Below are 16,396 nucleotides of genomic sequence, written 5' to 3'. Positions count from 1 at the left end.
AACGGGGCCAGTTTGAGGGCTGGGGGGTGGAGGTTGCTTCTGATTGGGAGACTCTGACCCGGGACCTGCTAACGCAGCAGTTCAGGCCCAGAAGAGGGAGGGCAGGAGGGACTTCTTGGAGGTCTGTCTCTGCCCGCCTTCAGAACCTTTCTGTTTTTTCCCTATAGACCTAAAAGGTTTTGGCTACCAAATTGCATTTTTGTTTTTATTTATTTTTTAGAGAGAGAGTGAGTGCAGGAGCGGTGGAGAGGGGCAGAGGGAAAGAGACTCTTAAGCAGGCTCCATGCTTAACACAGATTCCAATGCAGGGCTTGATCCCACAAACCATGAGATTATGACCTGAGCCGAAATCAAGAGTCAGATGTTCAACCGATTAAGCCATCCAGACACCCCTCAAACTGCATTTTTAAAAGAGTTTATTAATTTACTTTTCTCCCTCTCTCTCTCTCTCTCTCTCTCACACACACACACACACACACACGCACACACCCCTGGGTATATAAACAAAAGAGGAGCCTCAGGGAGGATTGTCGGGGTGATAGAACAAGCAATACAAGCCTCTCAGTGGTCTAGGATTCAGAGGTCCTGGCTTTGATGAAGCTCTAGAAAGAGCCCTGGAGACCTGGACAGTTGCCCTTAACTTAGTCACTAATTTGCTGGGTGACCTTGGGCAAGTCACTTTTTGTAGCCTTATTCTGGAAAGTGAGGGGGGTCTGACAGCATGATCTCTCCAGTGCCTGAGAGACACCCAGTCTTTGTCTCTTCCATAGCTCCTTGCACGGCACCCAGCACGAAGTAGATACATGGTATGTTAGGTGTTCAATGAGTGCATAATAAAAACAGCAGCAGTGGCTGGACATCTCCCATAGGTCAAGTACCGAGCCAGGGACCTATGTGGACATTATGTATAATTCTGACAACACTTTGAGGTAGAGGTTTCTTTTCTTTTTTTTTTTTTTAATTAATTTTTTCATGCTTATTTATTTTTAAGAGAGAGAGACAGAGCACGAGTGGGGGAGGGGCAGAGAGCGAGGGAGACACAGAATCCAAAGCAGGCTCCAAGCTGTCAGCACAGCGCCTGATGAGGAGCTCTAACTCGTGAACCGTGAGATCGTGACCTGAGTTGAAGCTGGACGCTTCACTGACTGATCCACCCAGGCGCGCTGGTAGGGATTTCTTTCTTTTTTTTTTTTTTTCAATATATGAAGTTTGTCGTCAAATTGGTTTCCATACAACACCCAGTGCTCATCCCAAAAGGTGCCCTCCTCAATGCCCATCACCCACCCTCCCCTCCCTCCCACCCCCCATCAACCCTCAGTTTGTTCTCAGTTTTTAAGAGGGAGGGATTTCTTTTTAATTTCTGATGCAGGAAGCTGAGTTGATCGTGCCTCTCGGTGAGTAGCCCGTTGTTGTCATTGGTCTGTGCGATGCTCTTTTCTGGTTTGATCCCCTAACCCCCTTCACTAATCGCCACCCCTCTTCATCTCCTCTCATAGGCATCTAGTCTCACGTCTTTGATATCTCTATACATACGCAGGTATTCTTGTGAAATATGTCCTCTTGTTTTGTGCGTGCTTGTGTTTTGTATTTCTCTCCATGGTATTGTGATACATATGTTCCGCCTCTTACATTTTTTCCCAACACTGTTTTGAAGAGTCACGTTGCTGTATGTGTGTCTAGTCCACTGCCTCACCTGCTGTCTCAACCTCACAGTTGCTGGCCCCACAGCTTACTTGTCCATCCCTCTGGCAGGGAAAACCTTCAGTACCTCTTCTGTCCGCTACCACAGACACCGTCACGATGAATATCCTCCTAGACATCCCCTTCTGTATCTCCTGTAAGAGAACTTCCGTGGGAAATAAAGGGCGGACTTGCTGGGTCACAGGGCGCGTGCAAAGTAGAGATTATAGTCCCAATTTTAGAGCTGAAAAACCATGCTCACAATTACACAAACAGAAATTGGGGATCTAGGATTCATTTCCAGTATTTCTGCCTCCAGATCCTGGTCCAGTTCCAAGGCACCTCTATAAATAACTAAATCTGGTCCAATCAACTCAACAAGCAGTTTCTCTGTTATGCGGATTTCAGTAATGAACTCAGATAAACCGACTGGGTTGTCTAGACATCTTGGCATTTGCTGTTAAGGGCGTGCTTGCCGCGGTGGGTACGTCGCCCTGAGACTGTGGCTTGAGGAACTCTGGCTTCTTTGAATTACTGACGATCCCTTGCACGTTACAGCAAAAAACAGTCAAAATCATGTCCCACATGTATTGTCTTACTTCTCATAACAACCCTGTGAGGTAGGAACGGTCACCATTTCCACTTTATGGTGAAGGAAACTGAGGTTCAGCATCATTTAGCTGTAAAGTGGCAGGGCTGAGAACTAACCCCAAGCCTCTGGGTCCAAGTCTAGTGTAATTTCCACCCCCACCCCCACCTCCACCCCTCTGGAGCTGGTAGCCTAGGAAAACAAGCCTGCCCCCCACAGTCAGGCATTTGGATGAGATCACAAAAGTTCAGAACGTTGAGCCAGTTGTTTGCAAATCCTGTCTGCAGATGTCTGGCATTCAGCGGGGCCAGCTCCAGCCAGGAGAGACCCCAGCTGGCACACAGAAGGGGGAGGAACCTGGCGCCAGGGAGTGTTTCTTGCCAGGGCGGTTCCTGAAGCTGCAGAATTCCACACTGTTTTGGCTGGTGGTGGCAAGGTGCGGTGACCTGAACCAATGAGGGGGCGATCTGGTTTCTCTCTCCTGGGCCTCCCCCAGCCAGTGAGAAATGTCAGTGATAGCAGAAAAGAACAACAACAAATTGACTCTGCTTTTGAAGTCTTTCCTGAAACATACGTCTAGTTTACTTTATTCCGTTCCGTTCAGCTTGCAAAGCCGTGCACTTGGAAAGACGTACTGTAGTTCCGTTTAACAAACATTTACTAACTACCTACCATGTCCCAGAAAGGGTGCTCAGCCCTGGGGCCTCAAATGATTAAGCTCCTGAACCACAAGCCACTGAGCAAGGAATGTAACCCCTGTGAGCGGAGGGCAATACGCCAGTACCTGCTGCACAGGGTGGTTGCTGGGCCAGCAGCATCTCAGCACAGAGTAAGCTCGACGAGCAGTTGAGTATGAGTACTCAACGTGGGAAGTGAGGAAGGTGGTAAATACGAAATGTTAGGGAGCCCAGGAGAGAGAGAGTGGATGGTCCCTGGAGAGAGCAGTGAGGCCACAGCAGGCTCTTCTGAGCAGAGATGATACTAACTGATAAGGAGCCGTGGAACAAGTTCCCTGGGCGAGAGGCACAGGCAGCAGAGGGAAGTGTGGGTGACACTATGATGTCCCTGCTTTCTGTGAAGTGCCCGTACTCCGTGCTGCTTTGCCTCTATCTGTAGCCTGTGCGGGCCCCTCTCGGGCCCTGGCAGCCTGAGGTTGCACCTACATGCTCCCAGGCCCGTCTCTCCCCCAGACTAGAGTGCCTGAGGCCTACAACTGCGTGGTCAGCTCTTAGCACAGGGTCGTACACAAGGGCAGCCCTCATCAGAAATGTGTGAGGTGACTGAAAAACACAGAGGCATAAAAGAGCATGAACCACATGAGCAGTGGTGAGGAGTTCTGCCAGCTGGCGTGGGGAGAAAACACTGGGACCGGCAGGGATCAAAGCTGGAAGCCAGCAGTGTTTAGGATGTCAAGGGCCCTGTGTAACAGGCAGGGGATTTGTCTGGATGGCTCGGATTAGGGTGGTAGCAGGAGGAGAGATGAAATGCAGGAAAAAGAAAGAATCGGTCGCTAAATGGATTTGCATGGGGTGAGGGGTTCGTGGAAGGAGTTGGGGATGGCATTCTGCTGCATCCTGAACTGGCTTCCTGCTTGGATAGTTTACCATGTTTGCACAAGGGTCGACAAATATTTATTCAAATGGGACTTCTGACATTCTGCTGTGGTTGATTGGTTCCTATCTTGACTTCTTAGCCTGGAAGGTACTTGTATTGGTCAGGGTTCTACAGAGAAACAGAATCAATATGTATATATATGTGTGTGTAGGGGTCGGGTTGGGGGGGTGTATGAAGGGAAGGGGAGAGAGAGACAGAGAGATAGATTTGTTTTAAGGAACTGACTCATATGATTATGGAGGTGCAAGTCCAAAGATCTACAGGGTAGGCCAGCAGCCAGAGACCCAGGCAAGAATCACAGTTCAAGTCCAAAGGCCATCTGCTGATAGAATTCTTTCTTTTTCAGGGGAGATCAGTTTTTGTTCTATCTAGGCCTTCAGCTTATTAGATGAAGTTCGCTCACGTTATGGAGAGCTATCTGCTTTACCCAAAGTCCACCAATTTAAATGTTAATCTCATGCAAAAACACCCTCACAGAAACATCCAGCATAATGTTTGATCAAATATCTGGGCACCATGGCCCAGCCAAATTGATGCATTAAATTAGCCATCACAGTACTCTAAGAAAACAGCCTCATTCCTGACATGGGTAGTCCCTCTGCAATAGAGACATTCTCCCTCTCTCTCTCTCTTTCTCTGTTATTTTCACACTCCAACAGGGTCACTTTGGGAAAATTTTCAGGGACTGTGTCCAGCCCTGTATTGCCCACATAGGCCATGCCATCCATTGTCCTCTTATCCCCCGGCCAGGACATATTCGTAGCAAGAAGTTTCTTTTGGCCTAGCTTCAAGTTCACTTATCCTTTCTTCTGCCAGCTCTAATCTGACTTTGAATTCCTCTAGTGATTTTTTTTCATTTGTTACTGCTTTTTTCAGCTTCAGAATTTCTTTTTGATTTTTAAGTTTTCTTTCTCCTTACTGCCATTTTCACTTCATACATCATTTTCTTGACTTTCTTCACATCTTCCTTTAGTTCTTTGAACATCTTTATGATGGGTGCTTTAAAGTCTTTGTCCAGCATACCTGCCGTTAGGTCTTTTTCAGGCTCACTTCTGTTGATTTATTTTTTTCCCTTTGAGGGCCATACCTTCCTGTTTCTTTGTGTGTCTTACGATTTTGTTGTTGTTGTTGCTGAAAACTGGACAATTGAATCTAATAATCTGGTAACTCTGGAAATCAGATTCTCCTCCTCCCCCAGGGTGTGCTGGGTTTTGTTATTGTTTTTATTTACTGTTTTTGTTGTTTTGATTGTTGTAGGCTGCCTTTATGGTGAGGTTCAGCTAGAGGCATAAACTTCACACCTTCTCAGGTCTTTTCTGGGTCTGTGCATGCATTGTCTAATTTCCCTTGAAAGTTGTTTTTTTCAGTTGTTTTTGAACAAGCCGGTCATTAATGTCTGTCTCCCAAAAGGGAAAGAAGAGAAGAATGAAGGGGGGTGGGCAGCAATGCATAAAATTCCCAGCAAATCACTTCAGCTGGAGGGGGAGGGACTTGCAACAGTGGGGGGAAGTGTAACAGCAATGGCAGCCACCTCTTTGCACCTTCTGTGATAAGAAGCGGCAGTCAGTGTCAGAGCACAGATATTTGGGGGACAGGACACTTTTTTGCATGCCTTGGCTCTTGCAAGTTGTGTGCAGTCTCCTCCAGAAACACAGGCACAGCTGCCTGCCATGTGGCTGGAGATGGGGGGGGGGGGGGTTGGTTGGGGTGGGCAGCTGCTACTGTGCTAAGAGCTAAAATTGATTAAAATGCACTACAATTTACTGTCCAAGTCTTCCCCTGGAATCTGCAAGCCTTGAACAGAGCCAGAGTTCCAAAATAGTTACATCAGACAGATTCTTCCAGTGCAATTGTTGTCTCAGTGGGGAGACAGATTCCTCATGCTTCTTACTGCTGCATCTTCCCAGAACCCCCTCTTTTCTGTTTAGTCTTAAAGAATTGTTTGGTTCATGGGGTGGACTGAAAGAAGAGGGTGTGCCAGGCGGTGGGAATAGCATGTGCAAAGACTGACAAGAACAGGCAGAAGCATGCCAGGCAAATGAAGAGAATTTTAGTACACGTGTGGGACAATGGGAAGAGGGAGAAGGGGAGGGCAAGTAAGGAGAGATGGAGACAAGAACATTCTCTGGATTTTATGGTAAATAAATTCTCATGTCAGAATTCCTGCTGATGTGAAAGTCAGAATTGTATTCAAGACTCAGAATATATAGTGACCAACCAAAGGCCCTGCACTCTAAACACAGCTATAAACAGAGCTAAACAGAGCTTGAAAAGGATGTTTTGAATATTTTTTAAAAAGAGTCAGAAAACTTTTTGCTGTTTTCAGAGAAATTGTCTTCTCTATGCTTTGGAAATGGTGCCTACCACCTTGCATAGTTAATAGAAGTGGAGGGTCCTGTGGCCCCAGCATCTCATGGGCACAACAGCCTCCCAGAAGCCTTTTCTGAGGCCCCTCCCTGCAGGTCCTCTGCCTTTCTCACCTCTGCTGCCTCCAACCTTAGTCCTCAGTAACAGCCTGACAGCCTATTTACCCAGAATCTGAACAACCAAAAGAATCAAGGAATGAGAATGAAAGCAGTTTGCATTCCATTCCATTGGCAATAAATAATAAAAAAACAAACTCCAGTTGGGGAGTTAGTTCAACAATAGTCCCCAACGTGGGTGTAGCCCCACAGCCAGCACCATCCAACTTCTGCCCATTCTGTGTGGCACTTGAGACTTTCACAGCACCATTTATGAAATGATAGCATGACATCTGCATCTTTAAGGATTAAGGTCTTTTCAATGAGGAGCATATTCAAGGGCATTTAGACTCTCTGACTGAGTCAACCAGAAAGTTCTATTAACTAAAAATTTCCATTTTCAAAGAATTCAGAATAACTGAGAGTTCATTAGAATCTCCCTAAAATGAAGTAAAATAAGTTTACTCTCTTAAACTTAATCTAAGAACGTGGAGTTGCAGCAATGCAGTTCACCTTAACTTAGAGGGCTAGTCATTAACTTGATTTATTCAGCGTCCACTATGTGCCAAGCACTGTACTGGTTTAGTGGTTAAACATTCTAAGCAATGCTCATAACCAAGGGGTAGGAACCTAAGTGCACTCAGTTGAGCAGAATGGAGAGACTTCCCAATGGAAATAAACAAAGACCCAAATGAGAACAGAGGCTATCATTTTAGAGCTTACTGTACCTAAGGAGTCAGCCCCCATCATTTGCATTTGGTAGAGATTCAAAGGCAGGCACTGAGCAGGAAAGCTTTATGGTAAAATAAAAAGGAGACCTTCAAGCGTGCTGTGCCTGGAGGCTATTGAAGGGAAGCAGGGCATCTGCATGTGATTGCCTTGGGAATGTCTTTGGCTTTCTCTGGCTAACCTGAGTTGGAAGTAGGGGCAAAGAATAGGAAAGATGACTGTCATTGACCAAGCTTGACTGTTCTGGGCTGGTTACTGTAGAGGTTTGTGGTTTTCCTTACCAAGCTTGTTGCTGCTGGGGTTGTAGGTCAGACTTCCATTGTCATTATGGTCTGGCCATTGTCTGTTTATATATTCAGTCTCTCAGTACACACACATCCCTCATTTTCATTTTCATTTTCACACTGTTTGAGATGTTCATCAAACAGGACACAAGCCAGAGGCAACACTGGGTTAAGAAGTGAGGAGTGGAGTTGAGCACAACGATGGACAGACAGCGGACACTGGAGTCCATGGTTCTATTACTGAGGCTGGGAGACAAGTCCAGAATATCAGACTTCTGTTATGGCTCACCCTCAATTCCTTTCTATTCATTCTGTTCACCCAACAAATATTTCTATTTGTTATTTCTGTGTGAAAAGTTGTCTTGTGTTTCCTCCATGACGCTTCCTCCAATACCCACCATCTGTTCTGATGTTTCAGCTGGCTTCCTTCCTCCAAGTTTCTGAATATCCCTTCCTCCAGTTTCTGAATCCTCTTAAATGGGTTGAATGGTACCCTCTCCCCTCCTCTCCCACAAAAAGGTATGTCTACATCCTAATCCCTGGAAGCTGTGACTGTGACCTTATTTGGTAAAAGGGTCGTTGCAGATATAATTATGTTATCTTAAGATAGGATCATTCTCAATTACCCAGACAGGCCCTATAGCCAATGCCAAGTGTCCTTGTAAGAGTGAGTCAGAGGGAGACCACACAGACACAGAGGAGAAAGCAATGTGAAGATGGAGGCAGATATTGGAGGGACATGGCCACAGACCAAAGAGCGCCAAGGATTGTCAGCAGTCACCAGAAGCTGGGAGGGAGGCATGGAATGGATTCTCCCACAGAGCCTCTGGAGGGAGCATGGCCCTGCTGACATCCTGATTTAGAATTTCTAGCCTCCAGAACTATAAGCTAGATTTCTGTTGTTTTAAGCCACCGTGTTTTGTAGCCATTTATTACAACAGCCACAGGAAATAAGTCCAGTCAGCCTTAGGAAGGAGTTACTTTTGTTCAGGTCAAATAATTGTGTGATTTTTGATACTGTGTTTATATAAATACTGTTAAAATCACCTAACATATTTTTTTTTCAAAAGAAACAGACAAAATACCCATGATTCTCACCATTTTGGTTATTTCTATTTCTTCATGTTCTCTTGTGTTTGTTATACTTTTAAGTACTGTAAACCTAGTATTTGCCACGCTTCCCTTTCAGTCATTTCTACAATGGAGCTATTGTCCCCTGTGGTTTCATTGTCTTCACCATGACAGTCATGGTTGTGGTTCTTAGAGTGGGATGGCAAGCTTTGATTATTTAATCGCTATTGTTAGGTAGCTAGGCTATTTTCACACTTTTTAAACTTTTTGTTACAGATAATGTTATAGTGAAAAAAATCATAGAAATAAGAACCATTTGTGGTGTGTCCATGATGCCTCATGCTCACGCACTTCACTTTGTAAGGTTGTAGTTAAGCCTCTCAATAAAGAATTATTTGAAGCAGAAAGAAAAAGAAAGAAAGAAAGAAAGAAAGAAGAAAGAAAAGAAGAAGGGAAGGAAAAGAAAACTTCTTTCATGGGGAGACAGGTATTACTGATGAAGAAAATGGGGCTTTGAGATGTCAATCCACATGCCCCCAAATCCCATAAAGCTAAGAAATAGGAGAGTCTGGTCTGCGGTTTGACCTTTTTGCCTCCCAAACCCACACTTTGTCATTAAGCCATACTGCCTCCCAAAGTTAGTACAAATAAAATTTTAAGTTGCATCATCTTCAAACTACATTCCCAGGAGTGAGAGGACAAAGTTGAGAGTTAAACACCTATCATGTTCTAAAAAAGTATGTCGTAACCTCCTGGACTGGGTATTTTCTATTGTGCCACCCCAGCTGCGTCCTCTCTGCATCCTTCTCTGCCCTGCTCTGTGATCTGGGAGGCTGAACCCTATAAACCCATCATCACCCAAGTGCCTTGTCCTCTGGCTTCAGATTGGGTGGGAGGAGAGAGTGGCCAGTTATTTCTTGCTCTGTCTGAAGTTTGGACAGTGGCTGTGTCCCTCCCCCTCTGACCTTCAGCTGCTGACTTCAGTCCTCTCTGGTTTCAGCAATGACAGCTTCCTGCCTCTCTGCCTTCAGGCCCATGTGTGGGTGGGACTGGTTCTCCTGGTTCTGGTCCCAGAGTGCTTCACCATCCCTGGTTGGCTCCCTTAACTCTGCCCTTTCCTCCCTAGACACCCTCATGCTCTCCCTTGAGTTAATCTTCTGAGTACATGGTCTCCTTCCTGCAGAATGGTTGTACTGTTCAAAGGTTTCTCGACAGAGAATGATCCCTTTGAAACCTGAAATCTGGAAGTGCAAGAAAGAGTTGCTGGGCAGGTGTGGGATCCCTTTGGATGCAGACCTTTCCAAATCTTTCTGTTATGTCCTTCAGCCGTGACTTCTACATGAGGAGTGTGGGCTCAGCTACACTGTCCTCTTTCCCCAGATAGATACCTCTTCTAGGTAGAGACACCTTCTCCCAGGAATTTGGGATTGGGACCCAGAAACCGCTATTCCTCATGATGGTGCTGAAACCGAGAGGTCAGCTACTGCTGGGTGTGGGACAAGTGGTCCACCATGGCATGTTGGAAGACAGATACTTGATCTGTACAGAGAGAGAGAGAGAGAAGACTGAGGGGATGCAACAAGAGAAGAAGGTATGAGAGAGGAGATCACTCTAGAGGGATAGAGAAGGAATCTGAACTCCTGACTTTTCAGTTCTTGGTTCTAGACCCTTGTGAAGCCCAAGTGGCCTTATCTTCAGGCCCTTTAAGTGCTCTCCATTTCCCTTCTCACAAATCACCCCCTTTAGTTTCAGCTAGTTTGAGAATATTTCTGTTTAGCCAAATTTTCTCTGACAAAGACCATTTGCCACATGACACACACTTGACCTCGTAGGAAAAGCCCCACCCAAGAACGCCATGACAGGTAAGCAGGCGTGAGGCCTTATCAGCTTCTATTACAGGAGCCCTTTGGTGCTCACCCCTAGGAGGTGCAGGGATGCCTGGACATCATGGTGTTCTCTGGCCTTGAGGGGTGGGGGCCTGTGCAGCAGCCTGCTCAGGCTTAGGCTACTGCCTGGGCATAGGAGGGAGGGAGGCTGGTGGTAACAAGGGCCCAGCAGTATGTACAGAAGGCCTGAACACAGTGCACACTCTTTTATCTTAAGGTAATAGTCAGGCATGCGAAGATGCTATTCATGAGTATTTCTTCCAGCACTATATATAATAGCAAAACATTAAGAAATAAACCAAATTTCCAACTATCAGGGACTAGTCAACTAAATTGTGGGACAGTGATAAGGCACTAAAAAAAGCCTTTTGTTTTAAAAAAGGGGAAATGTTGTTATTCATAGGAAAAGATGTTCATAATATATTAAGAAGCAGTATCTACAATAGTTACAACAAAGAAGCAACCCAACTGTCTACTGGCAGATGAATGCATAAGCAAAATGTGGTATATACTTACAGTGGATATTCAAGGAAAGAAGGAAATTCTGCCATATGCCACAACATGGGTGAACCTTGATGACATTACACTAAGTGAAATGAACCAGTCACAGAAAGACAAATACTGTATGGTTCCACTCGCCTGAGGTTCCTAGAGTAGTCAGATTCATAGACAGAAAGCAGCATGGTGGCTGCTGGGGGCTGGAGGAGGGGGACGGGGAGTCACTGTTTAATGGGAAAAATGTTTCAGTTTGTGCAAGATGAATAGAGTTCTGGAGATGAATGGTAGTGATATTTGCACAAGAAGATGAATGTACTTCATACCAGTCACTGTATACTTAAAAATGATTACGAGGGAAATTTTTATAAAAAGAAATGGAAAAAAGAAAACAGCAATATGTATGTGATCCAGCAATTTCACTTCTACATATATACTCAAAAGAATTGAAAGCAGAAACTCAAACAGATACCTGCACACCCATGTTCATAGCAGTATTATTCACAACAGCCAAGAGATGGAAACAACCCAAGTGTCCGTGGATAGATGAATGGATAAGCAAAATGTGGCATAAACATGCAATGGGATATTATTCAGCCTTTTTCTATCCTTTTGCTCATATGATAAGTTGTCTCTCCCTTCCTCACTTTCACCAGAAGACAACATCTGTTCGTCAACAAGACTAAACTCAGCTGACACCTCCTCCAAGAAGGGGTTTGGAGCACCTGCGTTTGGAGATCCTTTTTAGTCTCCCAAGACCCCTCTACGTAGCTTATGTCACACAGATCGTGAGTTCCTTGAAGCAGTGTCAGGTCTCATCGGTGCCCAGCCCGGTGCCCAGCCAGGGTAAAAGCTTGGGTTAGCTGAGCTGAACAGAACTCATCTCTTACCTGAGATGAAGCTGGTTTCTTGATGGAGAATACCCAGTCTTGCAGCGAGGTGTGCAGCTGAGTTTCCACCCCATTTGGAAAATGATGCCAAATTTCTATTGTCCTAAAAAAGGGAGAAGGATCCTAAGTCTAGGTGGTTTTTTTTTTTTTTCCATCTTGTATCTTTATTTAATTATGTCATGGTTAGAGCAGAAAGGTTCTGATGGAGGCCGTGTTCTCACAGGGAAATAAAGCTGTGGTGTGGTGGAAGGCACACAACCTGAGAGTCAGATCCATGGGGGGAGGGTGGGGATAATCCTAAAAGAATGACTTCACTCCTCTGCGATTTAAGTTCCTCATTAAATTGCAGTGATAATCCCTGACCAGATTACTTCGTAGGCTTATTGTGGGAGAAAGTGAAATAATGGATAATGAAAAGACGGAAGGAAGGAAAGAAGGAAGGGAGGGAGGGAAAAGGATGAACAGATGGAAAGAGGTTGGGACGCGAGACAGGAGGGAAGCAAAGGGAGATAAAGGTTGAGAGAGGGAAGGAGGGAGAAAGGGACACGGACAATGCTAGGTGACTAGCTTTCTAGAGAGCCAAGTCCAGGGCATAGCAATACCAGAAAAAATGAAAACAAAAGGCTGGAAGTCTACAGTCCTTGCCTGGACTCTCCAGAAGCCCTCATAGGGGAAACACTGGTAGAAATCAGTCTGATCAAACACATTAAACTTCACTGTCTCTGCTGGATCCCAGTGAGCCTACCCTAGCAACAGGAGAATATTGTAGCAGGACATTCTATCAAATTGCATTTTGTCTTGGGTTTTCATCACACAACTTTTCCAGACTCCAGGTCTTCCTGTTTCAGGCATCCAGTTTCACCACTGAAAATACAAACTCAATGAGATAATTAGCATTCGAAACTGACTTGACTCCATTTTTAGCCTTTATTGAAAATCAATTATTGTGATGGGGAAATGTAACTTTCTTGGCCAGTGACATGTCTGTGTATATCCTGTATTTGAATTTTATTTGTCAGTGCTTTTCACCTGAACTTGAGCTACTCAAGAGCAGAGAACCCATCATATGCCCATATAGTAGGTCATCATCTCTATGCCAATTAACTAACCAATTAACAGACCCCAGGGGTACTGAAAGCTGATAATGGATAATGAATGCCTCTATTGCTATATTCTTTCAATATTTCATATACTTCTGCTACATGCCAGGCATTGTTCTGGGTGATGGGGGTACAGCAGGGTACAAATATTACAAAATGTAACTCCATCTTCCCTCCCCCCACCAAAAAACCCTTACAAAATCTTACCAGAAGCTGCATCCATAGGTTTGCCTATTTGAAAAGAAAGAAGAAAGAATGAATGAAAGAAAGAAAACAAGGAAAGACTGCACTGCCTTACAATGCAGATGAGGACACAGAAGAGGAATAGAAAGGTTCATTTTGAGCCTTCCAGCTGTGTGACCTTGGAAAAGTCACTTGACCTCTCTCTGCCTCAATTTCTTATCTGTAAAATAGGGATCATGAAAATATCTCAAAAAATTGTTGTGAGGATTAAATTAATTAAGACATGTAAAGTGCTTAGAATAATGCGTGGCATGTGTTGATTACGCAACAAATGCTAGCTATTTATTGTTGCTGCTAATATTAACAACCCCCGGGAGGTCAGAGCGCAGGGGTGAATGGTAACATCTCCCTCAAGGGTGAAGTTCAAGTGAGAGAAGTGGAACCACTTTATAAACTGGGGGGTTTAAAGCAGGGACCCGAAGCCTGTAGTGGCTAGCTATTCAGGGCGACACGGGGTGGTGAGGTGGAAGGAGGTGAAGAGCCACGGGAACTGTGAGCAGAAAAGAAGCCAACGCCGAGCGCCAGCGATTGCGGTCATGCAGATGTTTCCAATGAAGCCACAAATCCAGATTTTTATGTAGGATCTCTAGTTACTAAGTGTTGGCAATTAAGTCAGATCTTTGTTAAACACTTTGAGGGCCAATCAAAACAAGGGTGCAGGCTGCTAATCGGACTTATGAACTTTTACAACTCTTACTTAATAAACCAAGATAGGGGGCAGAACTATGAAAACAGCTGATGCAATAAACCAGCTGAAAAGCCAAGAAATAATGAACGTTAACTGGGTGCCAGGGTCGTGCGCATTATCGCATTTGATTCTCCCAGCCATCCCAAGAGATAGGCATAAGAATCTACAGTTGGGGAAACTGAGGGCTAGAGATGCCTAAGGTCACAGACCTGGTGAGTGGCTGGTGACATTGGATGCCATGTGTCTGTGACTTCCAAACCCAACCTCTTTTCGCGCTTTCACAGTGTGGCAAGATCGCAGCACGGTGTCACCTGAGCCCACGGGTCCCCTGGCTTCACTGCAGAACTAAAACGTCAAGGGGGAAACCTACATGGAGACTGTTAAAGTTAACTGTGTTCCAACATTCAATGCCTGAATTGGTCCTCACCTAAAAGAGCGTCTTGGGCATTAGGGTATCCTTTCAGTGAGGCATCTGGAGCTGGACCTAGCATACCCTAAGAGAACTGAGCGATACTTCATTTACCCAACAACTATTTCTTGAGAACCTGCTCTGTGCCAGACATAATGTTAGTGTTGGAAATAGAGTGAGCAATGAAAAAGCAACACCCTTACCCTAGTCTAGTGAGGGGAGAGAGAAAAGCAAGTAAACAACATAACATCAATTTAGGTATAATAATCATTGTTAGAAAAATAAAACAGGTTAAAAGGATAGAAAGTGATAGAGAGGTTATTTTATTGAACACATCTTCAAGACTTTGACTAAGTAATACATTCACATCTTTTAAAAAGTTGAAATGATTTTAAAAGATATACCTGGAAGAGCCTTGCTCCAGCCTCTGTCTATCCCATTTTCTGGCCCAGTGGGTCTCAAATTCCGAACTTGTGATTGGCAACCTGGGAACTTGCTAGAAGGAGTTTTGGGCTCCTTCCCAGGCCTACTGATTCAGAAGTGTTGCGAGTGGGAGCCAGTACTCGGTGTTGAACAAGCCTTCCAGGTGATGCTGGTTGAGATGTTTAAGAACTGCTGCTCTAGTCTAATTACTAAACATTTCTCTTGATTTCTCATGTATCCTTCCAGCGCCTCTTTTGTAAATACTCATAACACAAATACTCATTTTTGTTTTCCCCCTTCTTACACAATGACCATTCTGCACCTTAATTTTGTTACTTAATATATGCCAGAAATCTTTCCATTCAAGTGCAAAGTTCTTTATGTTCTTATACATTCTCACCACTCTGTTGTGTGGATGCACCACAGAATATCTAACCAGCTCCCACCTGACGACAGTACGTTATTTCTATCTTTTGTTATTACTGTTTGCTATTCTGCAGTCAAATAACCCTGTGCACGTGCCATTTCACATTGGTGCCAGACAGAGGATGAATCCCTAGAGGTAAGATGTAACATGAGAGGGTAGATGAATTTGGAAATTTCATAGGTGGTGTTTGCTGCTCAGAGGTTTTTGCTGTCTCATCTGCAGTGGATGAGGATGTTTTGTGTCACCACAAATTTCCAACAAAATGTGTCTGACTATTGCCAATCTGTTAGGTAAAACATTGTAGCCTGGTATAGTTTTAATCTGTATTTCTCCTACTTTGAATGAAGTTGACCATCTTTACATATGTTTAAGGATCATCTGTGAACTACCTATTCTTATCTCTTGCCCATCTTTTTCTATTAGATTGATGGTCTTTTTCTCCTCCATTTCTAGAAGCTTTGTATATACTAGGGGGGGGGGGATTCATCCTTTCTGATATGAACTGCAAATAGTTTTTCTCAGTTTGTCACTTACCTTTTGACTTTATGGAGATTTTATTGCTTGTTTGTTTTACTTTCATTTCTAATTTTAAAAATTAAACCTAACATTTAGTTTCTGAAAATCCGACTTTTGTAACTCATCCAAAATCAATTACAAAACTCACTGGGGCCTGTCAGAAGCAAGTGACCAAGTCCTGATGAAGAAAAATGAGACCCAAAAAAGTTAGACTTTCATCTACCATATTTGTATATAAACATTTATGTACTATCTACTATGTGTCAAGAACAAAGTGGTTTATTTATTTTTTTTGAGCTGTATATTTTTCCTACAATATTTCACTACAAATATTTGCCACTATATATATCCAATGGATTAAATATTTTTCCATGGATGGGGCCAGGAATACAACATAGAGCGTGGTATAACTTTTTTACTCCCCCAGAGAACAAATTATTGTAAGAACTAAGCACTGATTTACCACTGAAACTCTGGAATGCAGCCCACCCCCAGGTTCCATATAAGTGGTTTGGTACTTGTTATGTCTACAACTCAGTGGTAAGTTCTGTAAAGGCAGAGACCAACCAGGTCCCCACAGTGTTCACTAAATACTTCTAGAACAAATTACTAATTGATTGGTTATGGAGAAGGTGGCCTAAGTGCATCTGATCTGTAAGTGCCCACACCTGTGCCCATGCTGTTCTCATGGTCTGGGGTCCTTCTATGTACCTATTCTCCAAAGCCTGGGCCTTGAAAAGCGGGGCCCTTGTCACTTCTGGGTCACAACCCCCCCTGCACTGTTGGGCCTGGGAGGGACCATTTCCTGCAGATGAGAAGCAGATGATTGGCCAGAGCCCGAGAACCAGTCTTGGAGTGCAGAGTTCCTCATGCCCCGGGCCATCCAGCCC

The 16,396-nt window shown here is 44.4% G+C and overlaps 1 protein-coding gene across 1 annotated transcript in view; it reads left to right on the top strand.

The window, feature by feature from the left end:
• Positions 1–1,367: 1,367 nt before the first annotated feature.
• Positions 1,368–16,396, top strand: part of SLC1A7 (solute carrier family 1 member 7) — a 78,018-nt gene continuing 62,989 nt past the window's right edge. Inside the window, exon 1 of the mRNA XM_043575004.1 lies at positions 1,368–1,394. The gene's annotated coding sequence lies outside the window, so the exon portion shown is untranslated. The remainder of the gene's footprint in view (positions 1,395–16,396) is intronic.

The sequence above is a fragment of the Prionailurus bengalensis genome, chromosome C1 (assembly GCF_016509475.1).
Source record: "Prionailurus bengalensis isolate Pbe53 chromosome C1, Fcat_Pben_1.1_paternal_pri, whole genome shotgun sequence".
Taxonomy (NCBI): Eukaryota; Metazoa; Chordata; class Mammalia; order Carnivora; family Felidae; genus Prionailurus; species Prionailurus bengalensis.
The sequence above is the reverse complement of the archived record's forward strand: the minus strand, read 5'-3'. Positions and strand labels throughout refer to the sequence as shown.